At 38.6% G+C, this 25,491-nt stretch overlaps 1 long non-coding RNA gene across 3 annotated transcripts in view; it reads left to right on the forward strand.

Moving 5' to 3' along the window:
* The first annotated feature begins 240 nt into the window (after window positions 1-240).
* LOC126077673 (uncharacterized) overlaps window positions 241-25,491 on the forward strand; it is a 130,955-nt gene continuing 105,704 nt past the window's right edge. For all 3 annotated transcript variants that reach the window (XR_007517827.1, XR_007517826.1, XR_007517825.1), the window contains exon 1: window positions 241-593. This is a non-coding gene — a long non-coding RNA (uncharacterized LOC126077673). The remainder of the gene's footprint in view (window positions 594-25,491) is intronic.

The following is a 25,491-nucleotide window of genomic DNA, read 5'->3' on the forward strand; positions in this document are numbered from 1 at the left end:
TGCCAGCTTGATCATGGGATCCACGTTTTATTCTAGCTCATTGATGTGAGAAAACAAAACAGTGCTTTGGGGGAAAAGAGAGCTGGAAATCTATCCCTTGATTATCCTGGGAGATTTTCTGTCCACACTACATCGTCTCTCAGTTACGTTGGTTTTGGTCACCACTGGAACTCGTAGCAAGAAACTGGCAGGCAGCTGGTTTACTTTTCATTTCTAATCTGCAGTAGCTGGTATTTTTATGATGCGATCCCTTTGCTCTCACAGTTATGTAAATCTTGAGGCAAAGGAGTTAAAAAGGAGGTTCTAATTTTATACCTGAAAATAACTTTCACTGGACATTTTTTTCTCAGGCTTTAAAATTAAGATTGGAAATCTCAAGGGTATTTTAATACCTACAAAACTATGTCCAAATAGCCAGAGGGGAAGTGAATGATCAACTGGATAAGCTGATGAATATTTTCCTGGTAGTTGCACAATTTTCCCCACAACTGTGATGCTTTATCCTTTGACATTAAGAATGCTGTTTGCTGAAGTAACATTCCTTTGAACACTCAGCTTTCTGAAATGGTGCCCACCGCAAGGACTGCAGATGGGTAAGTTGGAGCATCAGTCCTGGAGTAACGGCCAGGAAATTAGATTCTGTTCTAGTGCCCAAGACTGAATGCAGTCAGCTAGGTCTTGAAATAAATTTTGAAGTGGACTTAATAATAAATTTCCCTGTTTTCTACTGCTTTCGAATTTTTTGGTCTATTTCTAGATGGATTTGTGCTGGTTGGATAACCATCTCCAGCATTTAGGCAGAGAGCTCTCACCATGCTTACTAAGTGAAAGCAGTTTGCTGAATAATGTCAGTGTAGCAATGTTAGTGGTATTGTTGGCAGAGGAGAAAACAGTTTTTTTTTTTTTTTTTTTTTTGGTCTCATGCTAGACTCGGACAGGAGTAAAGATAAATACAAGAATTCCATGGGTATTTGGGAAGTGCTATATTTGTCCCAATTTAAACATGGTGGTTAAGGACATGGATGGTTAAGGGCAAGGAGCCTGGGATCGAATCCCAGCTTGCTGTATGATCTTGGGCAAGTTGTTTATGTTCTCTAAGCCTCGGTTTTCTCATCTGTGCTATGGAGTAAGTAAAACTGACTATATCATTTGGTTGTTAAGGGGATTTAAAGAGTTAATATAAATATACAAAGAAGGTACACGATGGTTGGCACAAAATAAGAATTCAGTAAGTATTAGCTGTAGTAGCTGTTTGGTACTGCCCTCCTGAGCAAGATATTTCTTGGTTGTGTATCACAGCAAATTTAAATATGGTTTCTCTATGAAGGTAAGCTAAGACTCTACTGTCTTTTTCCACACTCACTGATTTTAATGAAAGTGAATCAATGATAGGTTTTTTATTTAAACCCTACTTAACGAAGCTGTTGAGAAATCTAAATCAAAAGCCAATTTTTTCTGTATTGGTGAGGTCTCCATTAATTGATAGTGACAGAAAACCTACCCAATTTTATTTTATTTTTTAAAAATTTTCTCATGTTTCTAGAAAGTCTGACCTGTGGGCTCCTTTCATTTCTGCTTCTGTTCTCCCCTCCTCTCCCCTCCTCTTCTCTCCTTTTCTCTTCCTTCCTCTATTCCTCCCCCGCCCTCAACACACACAAACGTATTTTCCTCTCTTTTCTTCCTCTCCAGGATTGATTTTCCTTGCTAATGGATTCATTTTAGGCAATCTGTCTCCACATGATGCCCTCCAGCATATAAGTCCTTAGAACTAACCATCCTAGAGGATACACATCAAAATGATGTGGTGTAGAGCCGATTCCTAAGGTGAAGCCTAGAGTTTACCACAAATACTGTAATGGTTGTACACTAACAAGGTAGCATTCATGACCTGCTTTTCCCTGATATGTTTTTCTTTGCAAATGACCAATTTGGAAGTGTCCTTGTCTGAAATAATGCAACCCTCTTGAATACTATAAACACACTTCCCCCCTTCCAAAAGAGATACACACTCAAATCTCACCCTGTTACTGCATCCCAGATCCAAGTTCAGGATCTTTGAAGACTGTGTATTTCCCGTTGAGTCTGATCCAAATGTGAATATTTCATGTTACACTCACCTAATGCTAAATGGTATTTTCACCACCCTCTCCATATGCAGTGGAGGAGAAAAGCAGAGATAAATTCATTAAAATTACCATTTCGAAAGGGAAAACAATGTACAGGGATCCACAGTACTTGGTATCTACCCTATTCTCTAGGACTAGAGTAGTAGCGTTTGCCCCGTGTGAGCAGAGAGAATTCTATAGTTCATCGATCCGGCTACTCTGTGATCTGCTTCCTGAGAGATATCCTTTGTTCATTATCTCATCTGAGAGGAACAAAGTCTTCCGACTGATGACAAAATGACCTTAGCATTTCACTTTACATCACATGGTGCCAGTGTCCTTGGGCCTGACTCAGGGGCTGACCATTCCCGGGTTTTTATATTCCAGGTTTCCAGAGTTTCTTTGGTAAACACCTGTGAAACCCAGAAGACTGCCTGTCCACTTGCTGGCAGAATCCATGCACCCTAACTGGAAACTCACAAATGGTAAATCACAGCATTACATGGATTTAACTTTTCCCTTCTCCAGTATATTTATAGTTGGTATAGTCACCAAAATTATATTGTTTCTCTTAAAGTATCTTTTCTATGTTGTGGATTTTAATGTACCCAAGAAGTATAACATTATATTCACTTTGAAACCAGAGAGAGTAAAGGAGACTAAGCCCCATAAACTACAAATATGAAGAATCTGTGGGACCCAGATACACTATTTGAATCCATATATGTGAACAATCCATTGGCCTTGTTTATCTCCTGTACGCTGACTTTATTTGACATTTAGCATTTCTTCGTTTTTCTTTCTTCCATTACTATAATCTTTCTATCATGAGGCTATTTCTCAAGAATTTATATTATTTTAATAAAGGACAATTTTATAACATTGATTTGTAATTTATAAAAGCAATGACTACCATGATATACACAGTCCTTGATAACTTTGCCCTTTTAAATATTTCTGATTTTAGGAACCATTTAAAAGTTTTCTAACGTCGACTTCCAAGTTAAATCACCATCCACATAGCTGATAATGAAATGGTTAAAATGTATTCCTTTTTATACTTTAAAGAGTGCTATTTTGCAATATCTTGGCTGAAGACTAAAACTAGGATAATCCAAGGTTTTAACAAAAGATATTTCCTAAACTGTGATAGTTCCTTATTTAACTAGGTCGTACTGCAACCACTCATGATTCATTCAAAATTTTTGATGTTAATGACTTAATTCATGTCTTTTAGATGTGCCGTAAGCTGACTTGGGTATATAAATTCTATATTCCATTTAGCTTCTGCTTAATAAATCTGTGGCCAGTTCCCAGTGGCATTTCTGTTAGCCAAAAAAAAAAAGAAAGAGAGAGGAAGAGAGACTGAACTGCTTAAGGTCTGAGATCATCTGTCCTATGGCTTTCAAGATCTCCTCACGTAAGGATTTGTGAACCCAGCAAAGGGAAAGAGTTAAGCCTATTCTCCTAGTTGGCAGAAACTTTGTAGTTTAAAATTACATACTGACTCTGGTGTAGAGACACAAGAAATTATAGAGCAGACACTGTCCAGGACAACGTATAATTTAAAATGTACTAGAGAATGTATACCGCATGGCAAAGTAAGTGAAGTGCTTCTTCAAATATAAGTGTTTTGCATAGAAAGGCAGTAATTATCCACTCCTAGGGAAATGTTTGCATTCATTCTAAATCAATATTTACTATTCATTTCTTGTGTTCAACAAAACAGGGATTTAACTTTTTTTTTTAAATGAAGGACTAAGGCAATAATTCTACGATGTAATTGTCTTGATATGAAATATTGCTAAATGGTGTTGCTATTTCGAGAAGGAGCAGTGTGAAATGGAAGGGTATCCCTATTTGTGAAATGTTACTTTGGGAACATTCAATTCAGACTCAGTCAAGCAGGGCGACTCACCAGTTTTCAAAGATAACTTAAGCTGACTCCTTGGTAAGGCCCTTAACTAGAGTCATTCAGATGAGTCTTTGCCTTAACATTTTCCTCCCGCCTCCCTACCCATACTTCCACACTTCCTGATAATGACCCAGTTTCAGCTACTGCCTTTTGGGATGTGTGTGTGTGGTGGGGTTGGGGTTGGGGAATGCTGTGTGTGCATGCAAGAAACTCTTCTATGAAATTAATTTTTCTGCAGGAGAGAAACATTTCTTTCTTCCTCTTACCCTCCCAACTCCCTATGACTATTTAGTTCAAAAGAACTTCAAGGAAAATACTGGAGGAAACATTAAGAAACTAGAAGACGTGAATACCGCACTTAGAAACAAAACCGAAGTTCTCTGGCATATTTTTATTTATAGAGTTTATGATCTGATCATTCCATAAATTTTCTTTGTAGAATGACTGCAATTTTTTTTTTTATTACAGATTCTAAAAAAGAACTGGGCAATATAACAGTATGTTATATTACAACATGGATACCCCTTTTCTCAGCAAGAGAAACAATAATGACTTTGCCCCCGAGTGTCAGGTCAGGGCAGAGTCCTTTAGTGAACACCGTTACTTTACCAAATGCCACATAAATGCCCAAGTTTTCTACAAGCTTATATTTCTGCCCTCCACTTCTACACATAGTGTAAGATCCAAGGTTTTCTGTTGTTCTTCCTTTGGCTTTTTGTTTTTGTTGTTATTTTGGGGGCGAAAGGGACCAAGGGGTCTTCTCTTTGAAAATCTCGCCATTGCCATTGGTTTTTTGAATTTATTGATTAACCTATTTGGTATTAAATTTTATACAATATAATATTTTCAGATGCACAGATTCCACAGTGTTCCCAGATTATTTAAAATGAGATTTAGAGGAAGGGAAGAATCAAAGTAATTATACACCTTTGCAACCTAATCCCAAAGTTCCTGTAGCTTCTCTGACTTTAAAATGTTCATGGTAATTAGCAGTGTGGAATAGATCTGCACTGAAGTTCCCTCTCTGTGCCTTCCTGCCATTCATAATTCATGCAAGCTCTTTGAGTGGATTACTATTTGGTATATACCCTGGGGATGAATAATATCATTTATGTATTGTGATTGCTACTCTATTTTATCTTCCTTTTTATTGACAAGAATCAAGGGTGTTGCTTGTAGTTTTGAAAGTAAATGGGGTGCAGAAATCATCCTCTTCTTTCTGAGAGAGGCACCTTCTTTCTGCAGGAAATGCTATTGTAAACTGTACTGTTATAAATGGTGTGTTAGTTCTCAAGATATTCCTGTCTCAGTGTATGAAGTAACAAAGTGTTCCTTAGCATTCATTGGAGGGAGCCAATGGGGAAGCAGATGGTTAAGGACACATTCCTAAAGTCTGGAAAATCAATGGGACACTAAAAAGGGAACTGAAGTGGACCGGAAGGAACCTCTCAAGGGTCAGTCGTTAAAAAAACCAGAAACTGAATATGAACAGAGCTTTTACCCAAGAAACTGAAGGAAGCCAGCAAACCCATTCTACTGCACTCAAGTTAACTGTCTGGGAGTTGAGTTGTTTTCTGCACAGCCCATAATGGATAATGAGGAAGGCTTTGATAGCTTTAAAGGAAGTTGCTCTGTAGTTTCTCACAAAAACATGATCTGAGTGTAAGTGGCAAATGGTTGCAGACCCCAAAATGAAAAGGGGCAATGCTAGCTGGGTGAGGTTTTTCCTTGGTTAATTGCGCTGGACAGGGGTCCTGATAACTGTGAGGATGACAGTGAGTAAACCCTGGGATCTCATTTACTTCACCTGGGGCCTTCTGGAAACCTTACAATTATCTACGACTTCTTTTTTTTTTTTTTACTTTATCCTCTACATGATAATTATTTAATGTCAGTCAAATTAATGATCAGCCTGCATTCTTCACTTTACTTCATCTTATTGTATAAGGCATTATTCCTTATATTAGTTGGGGCTTAAAAAATTTACTGTATTAGTCCTCTCCTATTGTAATCAGTTCTGAAACTATTCCTGGGTATTACCAACCCCAGCACCAGAAAAGAAAGACTTTAAGAAGAATTTAAAAAAGAAGAAGAACATTCATGTTGAAGTATTTACATTAAGTTTGGTAATGAAGAAAACAAGTTTCTCTTAAGTGTTCTTTTTATAGTGCCTTTGTTACTCTTAGCAAACGTCTATTAAAAAGAGAAATCTTAAAAATCCTCTCCCAAAACACTGAGGACACATGTACTGACCTTGTATTCACTCTTTCAGAATATAAGACACTTACATTGAGTAAGAGAGTAGTGGAATTTCTTTTGTACATAAAAGTAATTTGTCACATGGTTAATTGCCTGACCCCTCAAGAATGAAGTAATACTTTCTGCTGGACTTTTCTGCTGACTCCGTCACTCAGTCGGTGTCTTAGTCATCTAGTGGTGCTATAACAGAAATACCACAAGTGAATGGCTTTAACAAAGATAAATTTATTTTCTCACAGTCTAGTAGTTTACAAGTCCAAATTCAGGGTGTCAGCGCAAGGGGACGGCTTTCTTTCTCTGTCGGCTCTGGAGAAAGGTCCTTGTCCTCAATCTTCCCCTGGTTGAGGAGCTTCTCAGGTGCAGGGACCCCAGGTCCAAAGGACATACTCTGCTCCCAGTGCAGCTTTCTTGGTGGTATGAGTTCCCCAACTCTCTACTTGCTTCTCTTTCCTTTTATGTCTTAAGATAAAAGGTGGTGCAGGCCACACCCCAGGGAAACTCCCTTTGCATTGGATCAGGGAGGTGATCTGAGTACGGGTGGTGTTACAATCCTACCCTAATCTTCTTAACATAATATTACAATCACAAAATGGAGGACAACCACACAATTCTGGGAATCATGGCCTAACCAAGTTGATGCACATATTTTTTGGGGGACACACTTCAATCGTTGATAGTTACTTAACAAACATTGACTGCACTCCACCTTGGCATGCCATGATAAATACATACAACTGCTAAAGTAAGCTGAAGCAGGTCACCTGCAAACAGAATGGACAAAGAGAGATGCTCAAATGTTCTCCTTATTTCATTCATTTTCTAACCAACATTTACTGCACTAAAGCAATATGTCCAACAAAGTGGCCTTCCATGAAGATTGAAGCCTTGTACAAATGAATCAAACAATGATGCTCTTTGAATTAAGGACCTTAGAAAAAAGAGGTACTGGAGCTTCCAGGAGTATGCTCAATGATGACTGAAAGCCTTCTACGTACATTTACACGGATATATTGGTCAGAGAACCTTGGTTACGATTCTGTTTATTCTAGCACCAGAGTCCTGGAACACTGACTGAGAGATGGCGGAATGGAGCACTAAACCAAAACCTGGTCATCACCCATTCCTGGTTCTATTTTTCATCCTCCAGTGGGGTTCAGTGCAATATCACTGATGAATAAGTGCCTTTTCTTATGATTACTTCAGGGTCTTTGTCAGAAGTTCACAAGCATTTGGTTTTAGGGCCCTGCTACACTCCTAAAAATTATTGAGGATGTTCAATAATTATGCTTTATATATACTAATATTTACCATCCTAGAAAGCAAAACTGACATTTAAAAAATATTAATTTATTTATTCACTTTTAAAAAGCAATAATACTTCCATCATGTTAATTTTTTTCATGAAAATTATATTTTCCACAAGAAAAAATATTGAGAAGAGTGGCATTGTTTTACAGTCTAGCAATCTGTTGTCATATCAAATACGTAGTTTCTAGAAAACTCCCTTGTGCACTCATGCCAGAATGGGAGTGAAAAAGGCAAATAACGTCTTAGTATTATTATACAAACAGATTTGATCTTGCAAAATCCTCATAAAGATCTCAGAAACCATTATGTATCCTCCCGTAACACCTTGCTGGTGTGTATAAAATGTTGAATTAAATATCTATTTACATCCCCTCATATTAGGAGTTCAGTACAACACCTGGCACATAGCAGGTACTCAACAAAATTTCCTTCCAGTTATAACCGTCATCATTCTTGGCTAACTCAAACTTGATTTTTTCAGATTTACACCTTACAGCTTGGATAGCTTCAGATCCCAATGATCATTTATGCATGCCTGAATGATCATGGAGAAATTTTTCTCCCCCTGGATTTCTCCTCAGGGTCACTCTCTTAACTTTTGAAGAAGGTTGAGGAGGGAAAGGAGAAGAAAATGGAAAAAAAAAAAAAAAAAAGTTCTTGGAATGGAACTGAATGAAGGAGCTGGGACTCTGGATTTCTATAATCCTTCTTAAGTAGCCAATTCTGTTGTTGTTAGTTGTCTAGTTGGCTCTGACTCATGGTGACCTTATGTATAACCAAAACCAAACCAAACCCAGTGCCATCGAGTCAATTCCGTTTCATAGCAACCCTATAGGACAGAGTAGAACTGCTCCATAGAGTTTCCAAGGAGCGTCTGGTGGATTCAAACTGCCGACCCTTTGGTTAGCAGCTGTAGTGCTTAACCACTATGCTACCAGAGTTTCCAGCCTTATGTATAGCATAATAAATTATCCTCCTGTCCTGTGCCGTTCTCACAATCTTTGGTGTGCTTGAGCCCACTTTTGCAACCACCCTGTCAATCCATCTCATGGAGAGTTTCCCTCATTTTCTCTGACCCTCTACTTTACCAACCATGATTTTCTTTTCTAGTGATTGGTCTTTCCTGATGACATGTTCAAAGTAAGAAACACAAAGTTTCATCATCCTCTCTTCTAAGGAGGGTTCTGTCTGTACCTTCTCCAAGATGGATTTGTTCATTCTTCTGACCAAAACCAAAACCAAACCCACTGCCGTTGGGTTGATTCTGACTCATAGCTACCCTATAGGACAGAGTAGAACTGCCCCATAGAGTTTCCAAGGAGCACCCGGCGGATTCGAACTGCAGACCTTTTGGTTAGCAGCCGTAGCACTTAACCACTACGCCACCAGGGTTTCCATTCTTCTGACAGTCCCTTGTATATACAGTATTCTTCCCCAATACTACAACTAAAATACTTCAACTCTCCTTGATCTTCCTTTGTCATTAACCGGATTTCACATGCATATGAGATAATCGAAAAGACCATGGGCATGCTCACCTTAGTCATCAAAGTGACATCTTTGCTTTTTAACATTTTAAAGAGGTCTTTTGTGGCAAAATTGCTCAGTACTAAACATTATTTGATTTCTTGACTGCTGCTTCCGTAGGTATTGGTTGTTGGTCCAAGTAGAATGATATCCTTGACAATTACAATCTCTTCATTTATCATGATGTTAATTGGTTCAGTTTTAAGGATTTTTTTTTTTTTTTTTTACCTTCAGGTGTAATCCAATTTGAAGTCTGTAGTCTTTGACCTTCATCAGTAAATGCCTCAAGTTGTCTTCACTTTTTGGCAAACAAGGTTTTGTCATCTGCATATCACAGGTTGTTAGTGGCTTCTAAAATATTTACAAAAACATATTGGTCTCAAGGGTAACAGGCTATTGTATTGTGTTTTGTGGTATGGCTGAGTTTTGACACAATTTCTAGAGGCTGCTGCTGTTGCACCATCTGATAATTGATATAATATATCCCAGCTGATAAACATAATTGCCATAATTTTCAGCTAGATATAACTATCTGTGAATAGTCATAGCAATCTGTCCAAAACAAAGTCTTGAAAAAGCAGCAAAAGTATTTTCACAGTTTAAAATCAGGTTTTTGATAATAGAGGTGTTAAGATCAACATTTCTCATTCAGTCGTTTAACTAATGCTTATTGACCACCTTCTGTGGAGACCCACTATGCAATGTATAAGGAGATATGATTCCTGCCTTCAAATGTCTCCCAGTAGAGTGAAATACACTCATAAATTATGACAGTTAATTATATAGAATAATGAATGTTAGGACGTGGAAAGAACAAGATGTTTTAAGAACTCATAAAAGAGGGGCATAACCCAGTTTTGTGGGAACAGTGAAAGTGAAAGTTTTTGAGGAGTGAGTGGAGCTGGCCTGCTTAGAGTGCATATAAACCCAATTGCTATCGAGTCGATTCTGACTCATAGTGACCCTACAGGACAGAATAGAACTGCCCCATAGGGTTTCCAAGGAGCATCTGGTGGATTTGAATTGCCACCCTTTTGGTTAGCCGCTGTAGCTCTTAACCACTATGCCACCAGGCTCCAGAGTGTACAGGAGACTGGGAAAATATTATAAGTAGAAGAGTTGAGAGATAACCCAACTCACTTGCTGATGTGAGAGAATTTCAGATGCTAGAGTGAGGAGTGTATAAAGCAACTAGTGAGGGGTTAGAAATGTGAACAAGGAAAAGGGAAGGAACTGGAAAAGAGTTTTCATCTTGTTTTTAGAATTTTATGCAGCCCTTAAAGAGTTTTAGTTAAAAGGTAATCATGAAAAGCCTTGACTTTTATAAAGTTAACTCTAGACGCAATTTAGACAAGAAGCCAAGACTCCTTAAGCAGCTGTCGTGTTGATCCTAGAGAGAAGGAATGCATGTCTATATAAGGAAACAGCAGAAGTGATAAGGAAAGTGGACAAATTGTAGAGCTATTGAGAGAGTTGAATGAACAGGCTTTAATAATTAGTGTGGAGGTGGGGATGGAGTGAAAAGGAAAAGTTAGAGTGACACCAAGGTTCCTGGCATTAGTAGCTGAATACTTTCATTGAAGTAGGGATCCCAGTAAGAGGAATACATGGGTGCACAAGAGGGAGAAAGAAGACAAGTTCAGTGTTGTTGAGGTATCCACGTGCAGATGTTGAGTGTTACAAACACAGAGCTGCCTGAACAAAGTTCCACAAACAACATAAGTTAAAATAACAGAAATTTATTCTCTTACAGTTCTGGAGGCTAGAAGCCCATAATCAGGGTGTTAGTGGTGTTGATTCCTTAAGATGGCTCTAAGAGAGAATTTGTTCCATGCCTCTCCTAGCTTCTGATGATGGCCAGTAATCCTTGGCATCCCTTGGTTTGTGGCAGCATAATTCTAATCTCTGCCTCTGTCTTCACATGGCTGTCTTCCCTCTGTGCCTGTCTGCCTGTGTCTTTTCTCCTTTTTCTATAAGGACACTATTCATATTGTGCTAGAGCCCACTTTACTCCAGTATAACTTCATGTTAACTTAAGTAATTACATCTGTAAAGACCTTATTTCCAAATAAGTCCATGTTCACAGGTACCAGGGGTTAGGACATCAACCTGTCTTTCTGGGAGATACGAATAAACTAATGACACATGACACCTATGGAATCCACTAGACTACAAATTCACCAGGTTAAATTTTGTGGGGTTTATAAAACTCACTAGATTATGGAAGCCACTAGACAAAACTCTACTAAGTGGAACATCTTGCCCCTTTATGTTTCTTATTGCTACCTGAATGCCTATTAGAGTGTGTGATGCATTGCCATGCAATGGATCACTTTTGTGTGGCCTTTCTTGCCATGGTCTTGTAATTCCCACTCACGTGATTGAGTGGGACCATGCAAATATAGTCTATGGAACCCTAATGAAGGGATTGGTCAGTTTTACCATCACACTAGGCTTAAAATGAGCCATCCCAAAGGTGGGAAGGAGAGGATCTCACCACCACAGGGAAGAAGATACAAGAGCAGAGTGTGTCCTTTGGATCCAGGATTCCTGTGCTGAGAAGCTCCTGGAACCAGGAAACTCAGAGAGAGAGAGAGAAAGAGAGAAGAGCTGTACCACTGGAGATGGTAAGAAGTGGTGTCAGGGAAATGGTAGCAGGAGAGACTAGGAGGAGATGGTACAGTGGGCTTCCCCAGCTGACTAAGTGAGAAAACTGGGTGCTTTCGGGCAGGAGGCTTGCTGGAGGAGTAGGGTGCCTCTGGGCACTCGTTGGAGCTAGGTTTGCTGAACCGCTCAACTACAGCCGAGTGCCTTTGGGCATGTGGTTACTGGCTGAGTGGGGTACCTCAGGCCACTTATTGGCAGAGGTAAAAGAGTTTTGTAACACCTGCCCAGTAGGGCAGAGGCTGAGGGACTAAAAGAGCTTTGTTAACACTTCCCGGAGCAGGGGCTAAGGGGTCAGAGAGAGGCATGTCTGTGGGCATGGCTAAGAAGATGCTGTCCTGATGGAAGAACTATATCCTGAGTATCCCTGAACCTAAATCATAAACTGTTACTTCTCTAATAAACACCATAATAGAGGGTATTGTCTGTGAGTTCTGTGTGGCCACTGCAATGAATTATCGAACCCAGCAGAGAAATAGAGAGTTCCATGGGAGGGACAGTTAGTGTCAGAATGATTAAGATGGCAGAGAAAGGAGGCATGTGTTGCCTCTGCTTCACAGCAATCAGCCTTAGACTGTTAATCTTGATTCTCCTCCTGCCTTGTGAAGTTAGAAGAGGTCAGATGCTGTCCCATACCATTTTTGCATGCATAGTAGATGCTCACTAAATATTTATAGAATAAGTAAATGAACAAATGGATTAAATAAAGAAATATGAAGGTCAGAGGAGAGATTTGGAATGGCTATACAGACTTGGAAGTCATGGGTATGGGTATAGTTGGGTATATGGGTAACAGCTGAAGTAAACAGAGGGCTAAAATAACCCAGGTAGATATTGTAGGGTGAAATGAGAAGGGGGCGTTAAGAAGTATCTGGAGGAATTGCAACTTATAAGGAACAGGCAGAGAACATGGAACCTTCAAAGATTATAGAAAAAGAGGAGTCAGAAAGTTATAAAGTATATCAATTAACATTCTATTTATAAACAAGAGAGGTTGACTACCTATCTTAAGCAAAATTTAAATCTAGTGGAAAAATATTTGGAGATAACAGAATTGAAGAGAATATGGTTAACCATATTTGGAAACTGGGCGTGAACAAAGTGAACTCTGGAGAGAACTAGGTAGCATGCAAGGAATGTAATACAGCAGAAATTGGGGGGTGGTCTTCTGTCAGTGCCAGTTCATGAATATGAGCTCTGCTATCTGACTAGAACAAGCTTTAAAGTCCCAGGAGAAAGTGTCTGAGCGGCTGAACCTCGTTTATAGCCCTACCTACCCACTTGTGCTGGGAAAGAGAGAGAAAGGTTCTGTTCCTTCAGCTTCTGTAATGGAAGCAGCCATTACCTTCCACCAAGATTTCATACCAGTGGAGCATTTCCTAAAAGGGAAATAGAAATGCCAAGGAATGGGAGAAGAATGGATGCTGCGTAGAACAACAACAACAAAAAGACCAAGAGCCGCTATGAGAAGAAAGGCAGAAAATTGTGGCAATCTGCTACACAGAGGTAAAAGATTAAAGCTAAGGCTTACTCATTGGCAGTAGCAATAAGGAGGTCATTGGTAACTTTGCCAACAGTGGTATGAGTAGAGTGGTGATGCTGGGAATGAGACAGGAATAGGTTGAGCGAGAACTGGGTGACAGAGTGGAAATAGCTAGTGTAGAAAACAATTTTAAGACATTTACCTTATAATAATAAAAATAATACAAGAGGAAATTTGCTTTTATGATTTGGAAACATTCAGAATGGCAGGGAAAACAATTTTTCCCTTAAGCAGGGATTTTCTAAATATGATGGCCAGGCATAAGAGTTACAAAGCTTGCATAACCCTCGATGGGTAAACTTCCACATCTGGGCAATTGCCTATATAGTGGAACCTGTCATTCTCTTTAAAGGACATCAATACGTGGTACAACTGCTCTAGAGGCATTTCCTTTGCCACTTAAAGTCTTGGCCACATGGTTTATCACTTTAATGCCTCCATATATAATACTGTTAGGCCTAATATTTCCGTTTTTGCATTTTTCTCAAACTAGAATTTCAAACACTTTGGGGGCAGGGACCTCGTTTTTGCCTCAAAGCAGTTAGCACAATATTGGGCAGGAAAGAGTACCTGTGTTCAGGGAATACCGATTGACTAGTTTATTGATTTTTGAAAGAACATTGACTAAAATGACATTTGATCACAAATCTTCCCAGGAAAAGAGATACTTTTTTGTTTTTCTCTCTGACGTTTCATTTACTATCTCCCTTGATTCCCTTTCACCATCTTTCCCATGCAAAGTTGTTATGAAATGTATGAAAAAACATGCATTTTTGCATTTTAAGACAGAAAACTTTCAGATTGAAAACAAACTAAAGCCAATGAAAAGTGTATTTTACTGCTTTGCATCTAAAAATGGCACTGCCCAATTTAAGCTATTTTTAAAACCTGTATATTCATGCAGTTTGCATACCAAAGTGAAAATTGGTGAGCTATAAACCCTTGAAAAACAAGGTTTATAATGGAAACAGTAATTGACCCTTAAGTAAAACATCAAAAATACAATACTATATAATACAAAGCCCAGGGCTTGGGATCCCATCTCTGCTCTAACCTCAGACTGGCACACTAACCCAACACCACAAAGCCAACTAATAGTTATAGTCCGAGATGTTTTCTTCTTACATGGCAGGGAAAGTGGATATGTGATCCAATAGCCACACAGAAGGGAGTTAAGCTTCACAGAACCAGTAAAGTCTTTAATGAATTCACAACACTAGAGCCAATATTCTATTAGTTGGACTTGCTTGGAGAATCATTTAATTAAAAAAAAAAAAAAAAAAGCTAATGCCTTCCTTTAAAGTTGCACTGCATCATGGATTTGGGGTCTGTAACATCATACCACAGAATGCCATGAGGGCAGAATGACCAATTGTCAGGAAAGCTCACGGAATTACCAAAAGTACTCTTGAAATACTGAGAGTTGTCTTCAACTTTGGTCTAGTTCCTGCTCGGTCCAGGTTCCCAGTTTTCAAGCAGCAACTCTTCATTTTTATCATGAGAAAATGCAACGTAAGCTAAGGAGGAAAGATGTGAGTATTATACTTGACTGATAAGATATGAAGGGTAGATTCAGATTCTAGGTTTCATCGGGTTGTAGGCAAAGAAGAATGTATATATACTAAGAATTTTAATCTAAATTTTTTTTTTTTAATGGCAGAGAAGGGAGGTTAGGAGAATTTATTGCTAAAGAGGGAAAGTTCAGAGATTCCTTTCATTTTAAAGTTGAAATGTGAAACCACTGCCAACTTATTCCTTTAAGAATTTCCAAAGAATTTGTCAGCTGAGAAGAGGCAAGATTTTGCCTTTAAAATGTCATCTAGTTGCTCACATTTTCAATGTTTATCAAGGAGCAATTAGCAGGACTATCTTATGTTTCCTTCTTGGGCATTGTGCTTCTATTGTTGCCTTTACAACTGGTAAACTTAGTTAAAATGAAAATGACTCCATTTATATTAACTCCTCCTGTAGACCCTGTGACTGAGTCACTACCCTAAATGAGCTTTGGAGAAAGGTTCCTGGGAGAGGGTTATTGAAGATGGGACACAGAGTGGTATTTTTCTTTGTTGGAATTTTTAGAAGTGGTTTGAAGTTTTCTGTTCTGGAATTCAGGAATTTTGTTAGTTGCAATTAAAATGTCCTTTTGTGGTGATATGAAAAATTGATATGCACCTTAAAATATATTAAAGAAACAAAAACAAAAACAAAAAACAGTCACCCTATAGGGCAGAGTGGAAGTGCCCCTAAGGTTTCCAAGGAGCAGCTGGTGGATTTCAACTGCTGACTTTTCGGTTTGCAGCAGAGCTCTTTAACCACTATGCCACCAGGGCTCCTAAAATATATTAAGTGCTTTAAAATAAATTCTGATGTCAGACTAGAACACTTCTGTGTCTTTTTTCATGTCTTATTCAAATACTAAGTTCTAGCTCACATAACTTCATGATATACACTTTCAATTCTACTATTTACTTAATGTGAGATAAAAGAAAATATTCCCTTCTTCCAAGCATATTTGAAAACCAATACATGTCTCCCTCCCCTCACCCCACAATTTTCTCTGGACCTTGGTGGCACAGTGGTTAAGAGCTCTGCTGCTAATCAAAAGGTCAGCAGTTCACATCCACCGAGCTCCTTGGAAATCCTATGGGGCAGTTCTATTCTGTCCCATAGAGTGGTATGAGTTGGAATCGACTGGACAGCAACAGGTTCCCTGTTTTCTCTTTCTTTCCTTCTAAATCTTTCGTACACTGAGTTTACTTCATCTTATTTTATACTCTCCATGCATTCTGTGATTTCATTTATGTACCAAAAAAGACTAAACCAAACCCATTGTCCTCAAGTCCATTCTAACTCATAGTGACCCTTTGTGTACACTGTACATTAATAATTATATGGTAAGTTAAGGTTTTAAAATATTAACTGATGCTTTTATTTCCTTGGACCTTTGCCCCTTCCCAGAAAAGTTAGGGAAGGGAGAATGCTTGAAAATGCAAAGTAAAAATGAGTGAAGACTTCGTTTTGGACTTTCAAAATCTTATTCCTAGAGGGGAACAGAAAGAGCTAAGGGCATAGGAAAGCACATTTGGAAAACTACCTAATGAGTAAGAGCCAAACTGCCCTATTGCCCATTAGATAAGCCTTCTCAGACTGAGGGCCCAAAGGCTTTACAATATAAACATTGAAAGTTTAGAATGGGTGGGTCCCTGAGAAAAGAAAAAGGACCCGTGTCCCACTTTCTTGGGCTAACTTTAGGTGGGTAAGGAGAAAGATGCATAATGGAGAGGGAATATAGACAATGATACCCCAAAAAAGGATTATGCCTAAATATTAAGAGTCTTGTGCAGACGTGAGGCTTGAGGACATCAGAATCATTGGCTAGGATGAGAAGCTCTGAGATGTTAACTGTCCTGGTCTTCAACCCCTCCTCTCCCCACATAGTCCACACAGGACACTTCTGAGTCATGACTGCCAAGTCAGTTCAAGACTGGTAGTTTTCTCTCCTAAGCTCAAGATCCCGCTAGTCCCCTGGCCCATCCAGGTCTTGGAGCTACCTGAGAGGCCTTTTGCTATATTTTTGCCACACTTAAGCACATGGGAATTATTCTACTGTCATGGGATACCAAAAACTCTACAAGCCAACTCTGATCCACCTGCCTTGTCCCACCTTGTAGTTTGCCCACCTGCTGGCACTTCAGACTTCATCTGCAAGGGAAATGGGGAGCAGCTAACCCCCCAGAGAGATTTCCTGAGCCAATCTGGGATGTCTGTCTTTCTTCTCCTGGAGCCTGACTGGGTAGAAAGGAAGCAGGGGGCTGGAAATCTTTCTTAGGAACTGTCATGGATTGAACTGTGTCCCCATAAAATATCTGTCAACTTGGCTAGGTCATGATTCTCAGTATTGTATGATTGTTTACCATTTTATCATCTGATGTGATTTCCCTATGTGTTGTAAATCCTATCACTATGATGTAATAAAACGGATTAGCAGCAGTTATATTGATGATGAGATCTACAAGATTAGATAGTATCTATCTTAAGCCAGTTTTATATTTATTATATATTAGAGATATATATTATAGAGATATAAAAGAGAGAAGCAAACAGAGAGACATAGGGACCTCATACCACCAAGAAAGCAGTGCTGGGAGCAGAGCTCGTCCTTTGGACCTGAGGTTCCTGCAATGAGATGCTCCCAGACCAAGGAAAGACATGTATCACAAGGACCTTCCTCCAGAGCTGACAGAGAAAAAAAAGCCTTCCCCTAGAGCTGATGCCCTGAATTTGGACTTCTAGCCTACTGGACTGTGAGAGAATACTCTTGTTAAAGCCACCCACCTATTTCTGTTATAGCAGCACTAGATGACCAAGACAGGGATCCACTCATATCTTAGCATTCAAAGAGTACTTTATAATCTTCTAGGAAATTTTATCTTTTATCTTGAGGTAATGGATCTTGGGTCTAACTTATTGATTAATACATTTCCCTGCTTCCTCCTGAGGACCAAGAGTGGACTTGTTGTTCCTGTTGTTATGTACCATCGAGTCGGCTCCGAATCATAGTGACCCTATGTACAACAGAACAAAACGCTGCCCCATCCTGCACCATCCCCACAATCGCTGCTATGCTTGAGTTCATGGTTGCAGCCACTGTGTCAATTCATCTTGTCAAGGGTCTTCCTCTTTTTTGATGACCCTCTACTTTACCAAGTATAATTTCCTTCTTCAGGGACTGATCCCTCCTGATAACATGTCCAAAGTATGTGAGATGAAGTCTTGCCATCTTTGCTTCTAAGGAGCGTTCTGGTTGTACTTATTTCAAGACGGATTTGTTCATTCTATTGGCAGTCCGTGGTATATTCAATATTTTTCACAGCACCGTAATTCAAAGGTGTCAATTCTTCTTTGGTCTTCCTTATTCATTTCCCAGCTTTAGGTTCAACTATTTTTTTCTTTAAATTGTGACATTCTTTCCTGAGGTAAAAATAGAGAAAATATTAATTGACTAAATAAGGAAAGTCTGAGGGCCCCCTAAAAAAAAAAAATATATATATAAATGATGTGAGTTAACACTTCAAAATATCATTCTACCACAAGTATTTGTGTAGCTATTTATTTAATACCTATCTTTCCTTTTAAAATACATGCTCTATGAGGGCGGAAACCTTGTCTTTTTGTTCATTTCTCAATCTCCAGCATCTTGTACATTGCCTGAAACATAGTATATATTCAATAATTATTTGTTGAATAAATGGATAAATAAAACACCTAAAACAATTCTTGCTAATATTTTGTGGCATGCCCCACCTGCCATCAGCAAAGATCTTAGATGATTTATTTTATCTACTACTATAACTGTAAACTACTGATTGTAACCAATATTTGGTAAGACTTTTCTTTCCTCTCTGCTTTTACAGGTTAATATACCCTTAATGCAAAATTAAGTGAGATCCAATAATACAGACTTTTATGCTACTACTGATACGAGTGAAATTTGAACGTATATGTTGAGGAAAAAATAGTGATTTAGATTAGAATTTCTGGCATGTTGATTAACCCGGAGTAGTTAAGAACGTCTTGAGTATAACTATAACCCGTTGCTGTCGGGTCAATTCTGACTCACAAGGTTGAAATAAGACACGGAGAAGACTCATAGATTCTTTCTTCATTCTTAGTTCTCAGTATTATTTATAAAGTAATCTTTTTTTTTTTTTAAGATTTTTATTTTATTCTAGGCTCAAAGCAAAGATTTAAGGTGAATTCACCTTTGACCCTTCTGTGAGGTGTTCTCTACATTTTCTGTTTCAGTTAACAGTTACCTGCTAAAAATTCCTACTCCCTGGGCCATTGTACCTGTATGTAGTTCTCATTGACCTAAATGGAGGTTAAATGTGTGTTGCTGAAGGGAGAAATTGAGGCTCCAGAGAATATTTCTCTTGTATGCGACAGAAGAAATGTGTGTATGTGCGTGTGTTTACAGAAGCCACCCAAACAGCATGTTTTCACCCCTGAAGGAAAAGTAACTAAATTCTGAGAAATGGAAACTAGAACTAACATCATTCTTCAACCTTTTAGAACATACAGATAAATGGAGGAAAATATTCCCATTCTAGTCAATGAATCTGTAAAGATACACTGTAAGCTTCCTAGAGATTGTTTTGTGCCAGTCTGTGAGCAGTCTATATGTTTACCAAAACCCACTGTCTGAGTTGATTCTGACTCATAGTGACCCTATAGGACAGAGTAGAGCTTCCCCATAGGATTTTCAAGGCTGTAAATCTTTACAGAAACAGGCTGCCATATCTTCCGCAGAGTGACTGGTGAATTTATACTGCCGACATTTTGGATAACAGCTGAGTGCTTTAAACTACTGTGCCACCAGTGCTCCTAATCTAGGTTTAGAACCCATCAAATGATATAGATGGCAGCGAAATGCAAGAGGTGTGTTGCACATACATCACCTGGCATCCAGTGGATGGCCCTCTGCTTTCCTTCACTGGATTTAAGTTGGACTTTCATACCAAGGTAAATGTCAGTTATATGAAGACTTCAGCCATCCTGGCATAGCTTCATTAAATACTGTACAATGTAAAATGTTGAAAACATTAAAATATTTATTGAATGCACATTGGGTAAAATTATAGCGACCAGTCGCTGTTGAGTTAATTCTGACTCATGGCAACCCTGTGTATGTCAAAGTAAAACTGCTCTTCATCGGGTTTTAACTGGCTGATTTCTCAGAAGTAGATCATCGGGCTTTCTTCTGAGGAGCCTCAGGATGTATTCAAACCACCAATCTTTTGGTTGGTAGTTGAGCACTTAATTGTTTGCACCACCCAGGGACTCCCTAAATTATAGCTAGACAACATATATCAAAATATTACTATGTGCTTGGAGTCCTTGTGGTGCAGTGGATAAGAGCTTGGTTGCTAACCAAAAGGCTGGTAATTTGAGTCCACCAGCCACTTCTTAGAAACGCTATGGGACAGTTCTACTTTGTCCTATAGGGTCACTTTGAGTTAGAATTGACTTGGATGGCAACAGGTTTGGGGTTTTTTTGGATATGCTTAGTCATGTTTTCACTTTTCTTTTTGATGGTTCTTTGATTTTAGTTTAAAGCCTATGATCTAGAAAAGGAAATTAGGTGGAATATTGAACTAATAAATTTAACCAGTAAAGGAAGTCCATCAAGATGCTTTGGTATTTCCAAAGGAATTATCTAATGTCTTCATTTCAGAGAGAGGAGAGCTTAAGTAGATAAAGCGAAGTAACTTCTCTTCAAATTTCTGTTATTTTCTGGGAATTTTAAAGACATATTTTGTCTTTTTCAAAGGTGATTCCAACATTAAGGGTTTGTTCTAAGAGCTGTGTCCTCAACTATTTAAAGCATAAGCTTTGAATGTTCTTTTTTGGGCTACCATCCTTCTCTTTGAATAGTTTTTCCTTAGGTGATATTACAGGTTCCAGACTGTATTTTATGAAGTTCAAATCCTAAATGTTTCGATAGCTGTTTATATGTTAAGAATAATTCAGAGTCTTCTTCATGGTGTTGGGCAAAGATGATTTTGTTTGTTTTAACTTCTTGCATATCTTTCTTGCATTGGTGTCTCTACAGGGAAAAGTGTATTAAATATTCATTCATATTTGGAATTCTTTACATTGTAGAAACAATCAGCAATAGCTTATTGAAAGAAGTGAAAACAGATCTATGAATGCCACTTCAGTCCTGGGCAATTGATCAAATTATGAAAAAATTAGAATCTGTTGTGGGCCACTAAAGCAGACACTGTGAAGTACAGCTCAAAATGCAGGTTTCAGCAAAGATCACAAAATACATATTTATATTGTTTTCTAAATGTTCCCTATTGTTACAGGCACTAGCCCTGACTCTGAAACTTTGAAAAGAAAGCTATGTTTTTGGACAGATATATTTTAGGTGTTAGCTATTTTTTTTTTTTAAATAAGATATTTTCCTCTCCATAGATTTCTTTCTTTTAATGTGATGAACCTAAGTATATTATCATTTCAGGAGCACAACAACCAACAATCCTTGTGGCAACCTGAAGGTCAGATCACTCTGTGTGTTGGCCCTGTAAAAAAAAAAAAAAAAGTTCTTAATGAACCAGCATGCTCCTATTCTTTCCCTTGCTCAGGAGAAAGGTCTTAATCTCTGGCATGGAGCCCTGTCAAATACTGGCGTCAAGATTTAGCAAGTCCAATGTTGCTTATGGATTAAAATCTCTATGAGATGATTACCTTCACATTTTTTTTTTTTTTAATTTTCCTTTCCTCTTCTTATATCTTCCCTAACACTCCCCGCTGCAATTCTACAATTCTACAGCACCTTTTTTTTTTTTTTTTTTTAGTCTTCAATAACCATGGCTCTTGGAATCTATTTTCCTGCGCCGTTTACTATTCTCCCCACAGAATCCTTCACTATTGCAACTGGAGGCTTGAATTTTTTCTTCAGTTCTTTCAGCTTGAGAAATGCTGAGCATGTTCTTCCCTTTTGGTTTTCTATCTCCAGCTCTTCGCACATGTCATTATAATACTTTGCCTTCTCGAGCCGTCCTTTGAAATCTTCTGTTCAGTTCTTTTACTTTATCATTTCTTCCTTTTGCTTTAGCTGCTCGATATTCATGAGCCAAGTTCAAGTCTCCTCTGACATCCTTCTTGGCCTTTTCTTTCTTTTCTGTCTTTTCAATGACCTCTGGCTTTCTTCATGTATGATGTCCTTGATATCATTCCACAACTCATCTGGTCTTTGGTCATCAGTGTTCAATGCGTCAAATCCATTCTCGCGATGATCTCTAAATTCAGGTGGGATATACTCAAGATCCTATTTTGGCTCTCGTGGACTTGCTCTGATTTTCTTTAGTTTCAACCTGACCTTGCATATGAGCAATTGATGGTCTGTTCCATGGTCAGCCCCTGGCCTTGTTCTGACTGATGATATTGAGCTTTTCCATTGTCTCTTCCCACAGATGTAGTCAACTTGATTCCTGTGTGTTCCTTCTGGTGAGGTCCATGTGTATGGTTGCTGTTTATGCTGGTGAAAGAAGGTATTTGCAATGAAGTCGTTGGTCTTGCAAATTTCTATGATTCGATCTCCAGCATTGTTTCTATCACCAAGGCCATATTTTCCAACTACTGATCCTTCTTCTTTGTTTCCAACTTTTGCATCTCAATCACCAGTAATTATCAATGCATCCTGATTGCATGTTCAATCAATTTCAGACTGCAGCAGCTGGTAAAAACCTTCTGTTTCTTCATCTTTAGCCTTAGTGTTTGGTGTATAAATTTGAATAATAGTTGTATTAACTGGTCTTCCTTGTAGGCGTATGGGTATTATCCTATCACTGACAGCTTTGTACTTCAGGATAGATCTTGAAATGTTCTTTTTGACGATGAATGCAACGCTATTCCTCTTCAAGTTGTCATTCCCAGCATAGTAGACTATATAATCGTTCAATTCAAAATGGCCAATACCAGTCTGTTTCAGTTCACTAATGCCTAGGATATTGATGTTTATGTGTTCCATTTCATTTTTGACAATTTTCAGTTTTCCTGGATTCATACTTTGTACATTTCAGGTTCTGATTATTAATGGATGTTTGCAGCTGTTTCTTCTCATTTTGAGTCATGCCACATCAGCAAATGAAGATCCTGAAAGCTTTACTCCACCCACATCATAAAGGCTGACTTTACTTTGAGGAGGTAGCTCTTCCCCAGTTGTCTCTGGAGTGCCTTCTGGGGGCTCATCTTCCAGCACTGTATCAGACAATGTTCTGCTGCTAGTCATAACGATTTCACTAGCTAATGCTTTTAAGAGGTAGACTGCCGGATCCTTCTTCCTAGTCTGTCTTAGTCTGGAAGCTTAGCTGAAACCTGTCCTCCATGGGTGACCCTGCTGGTAACTGAATGCCAGATGCATAGCTTTCAGCATCACACCAACGTGCAAGCCCCCACAGTATGACAAACTGACAGACATGAGTTGCAATAGGAAGGATTCTATGGGGAAAATATTAAACAATGTAGGAAGCGTCAAAAGAAGATGGAAGGAACACACAGAGTCATTATACACAGAGTTGATGTTCAACCATTTCAAGAGGCAGCATATGGTCAGGAACCAATGGTACTGAATGAAGAAGTCCAAGCTGCTCTGATGGCACTGGAAAAAATAAGGCTCCAAGAATTGATGGGATATCAATTGAGATGTTTCAACAAATAGATGCAGAGCTGGCGGTGCTCACGTGTCTCTGTCAAGAAATATGGAAGACAGCTTCCTGGCCAACTGACTGGAAGAAATCCATATTTAAGACTAGTTCCAAGAAAAGTGATCCAACTGAACGTGAGAATTATAGAATGGTGTCATTAATATCACATGCAAGCAAAATTTTGCTAAAGATATTTCAAAAACAGCTGGAGTAGTATATCGACAGGGAACTGCCAGAAATTCAGGCTGGTTTCAGAAGAGGATGTGGAACCAAGGATATCATTGCTGATGTCAGAAATGTCTGAAAGCAAAGAATACCAGAAGGATGTTTACCTGTGTTTTATTGACTATGCAAAGGCATTAAACTGTGTGGATCATAACAAATTATGGATAACATTGGGAGAATGGGAATTCCAGAACACTTAATTGTGTTCATGGGAAACTTTACATAGATCAAGAAACAGTTGTTCGAACAGAACAAGCAGACACTGATTGGTTTAAAGCCAGGAAAGGTGTGTGTCAGGGTTGTATCCTTTCACCATACCTATTCAATCTGTATGCTGAGCAAATAAGCCAAGAAGCTGGACTACATAAAGCAGAATGGGGCATCAGGATTGGAGGAAGACTCATGAACAACCTGCATTATGCAGATGACACAACCTTGCTTTCTGAAAGTGAAAAAGACTTGAAGCACTTAAACTAATGAAGATCAAAGACCACAGACTTCAGTAGGGATTGCACCTCAACATAAAGAAAACAAAAATCCTCACAACTGGACCAATGAGCAACATCGTGATAAATGGAGAAAAGATTGAAGTTGTCAAGGATTTCATTTTACTTGGATCCACAGTCAACAACCATGGAAGCAGCAGTCAAAAAATCAAAAGACACGTTGCATTGGGTAAATCTGCTGCAAAGGACCTCTTTAAAGTGTTGAAAAGCAAAGATGTCACCTTGAACACTAAGGTGCACCTGACCCAAGCCACGGTATTTTCAGTTGCACCATATGCCTGTGAAAGCTGGACAATGAATAAGGAAGACTGAAGAAGAGTTTATGCCTTTGAATTGTAGTGTTGGTGAAGAATATTGAATACACCATGAACTGCCAAGAGAACAAACAAATCTGCCTTGGAGGAAATACAACCAGAATGCTCCTTAGAAGCAAGGATGGTGAGACTGCGTCTTACATACTTTGCACTTGTTGTCAGGAGGGATGAGTCCCTGGAGAAGGACATCATGCTTGGCAGAGTACAGGGTCAGTGGAAAAGAGAAAGACCCTCAAGGAGATGGATTGACATAGTGGCTGTGACAATGAACTCAAGTATAGCAATGATTGTAAGGATGGAGCAGAACCAGGCAGTATTTCCTTCTGTTTTGCCTAGGGTTGCTCTGAGTCAGAGCTGACTCGACAGCAACTAACAACAACAACAAAAAAAAAAACAACTGTGAATCTAGTGATGCTTCTACTGTACATAAAAATGGAATTTAAATAATTTCACTAAATATTCAGAGAACGTGGCTTCGTGTGTATTCCTGTTATTAAGAGGTGAAATAAAAGATTGACACCAGAAGTTGTAAGAGAGATTTTACCTTTTCCCCGAAGATATAAATTTCAGGTATTTATTTATAATTTCTGCAGAACCTCTAAAAACCATGTATTATGTCTTATATATGGTGAAAGTAGAAAACATTCATTTTGACCAACACGCTACCAAATCCCATTAAACCTAGTTGAATATATTCTGAGCCTCAATAGATGTGACTAGAAATGTCTGCATTTATGATGGAATTATTTTAATGTAAAGTCAATATATTGTTTAAAACTGGGATTGGAACAATCTATTTCAGGTTATGTAAGGACATAGTTATTCATTTCTTGTGCTGATTTGAACTTATATACCATCTTCTGCTCTTACATGCACTAATACTGTAGACAAAATGTTGTTCGCTTAGGTTC

The sequence above is a fragment of the Elephas maximus genome, chromosome 6, assembly GCF_024166365.1.
Source record: "Elephas maximus indicus isolate mEleMax1 chromosome 6, mEleMax1 primary haplotype, whole genome shotgun sequence".
Lineage (NCBI taxonomy): Eukaryota > Metazoa > Chordata > Mammalia > Proboscidea > Elephantidae > Elephas > Elephas maximus.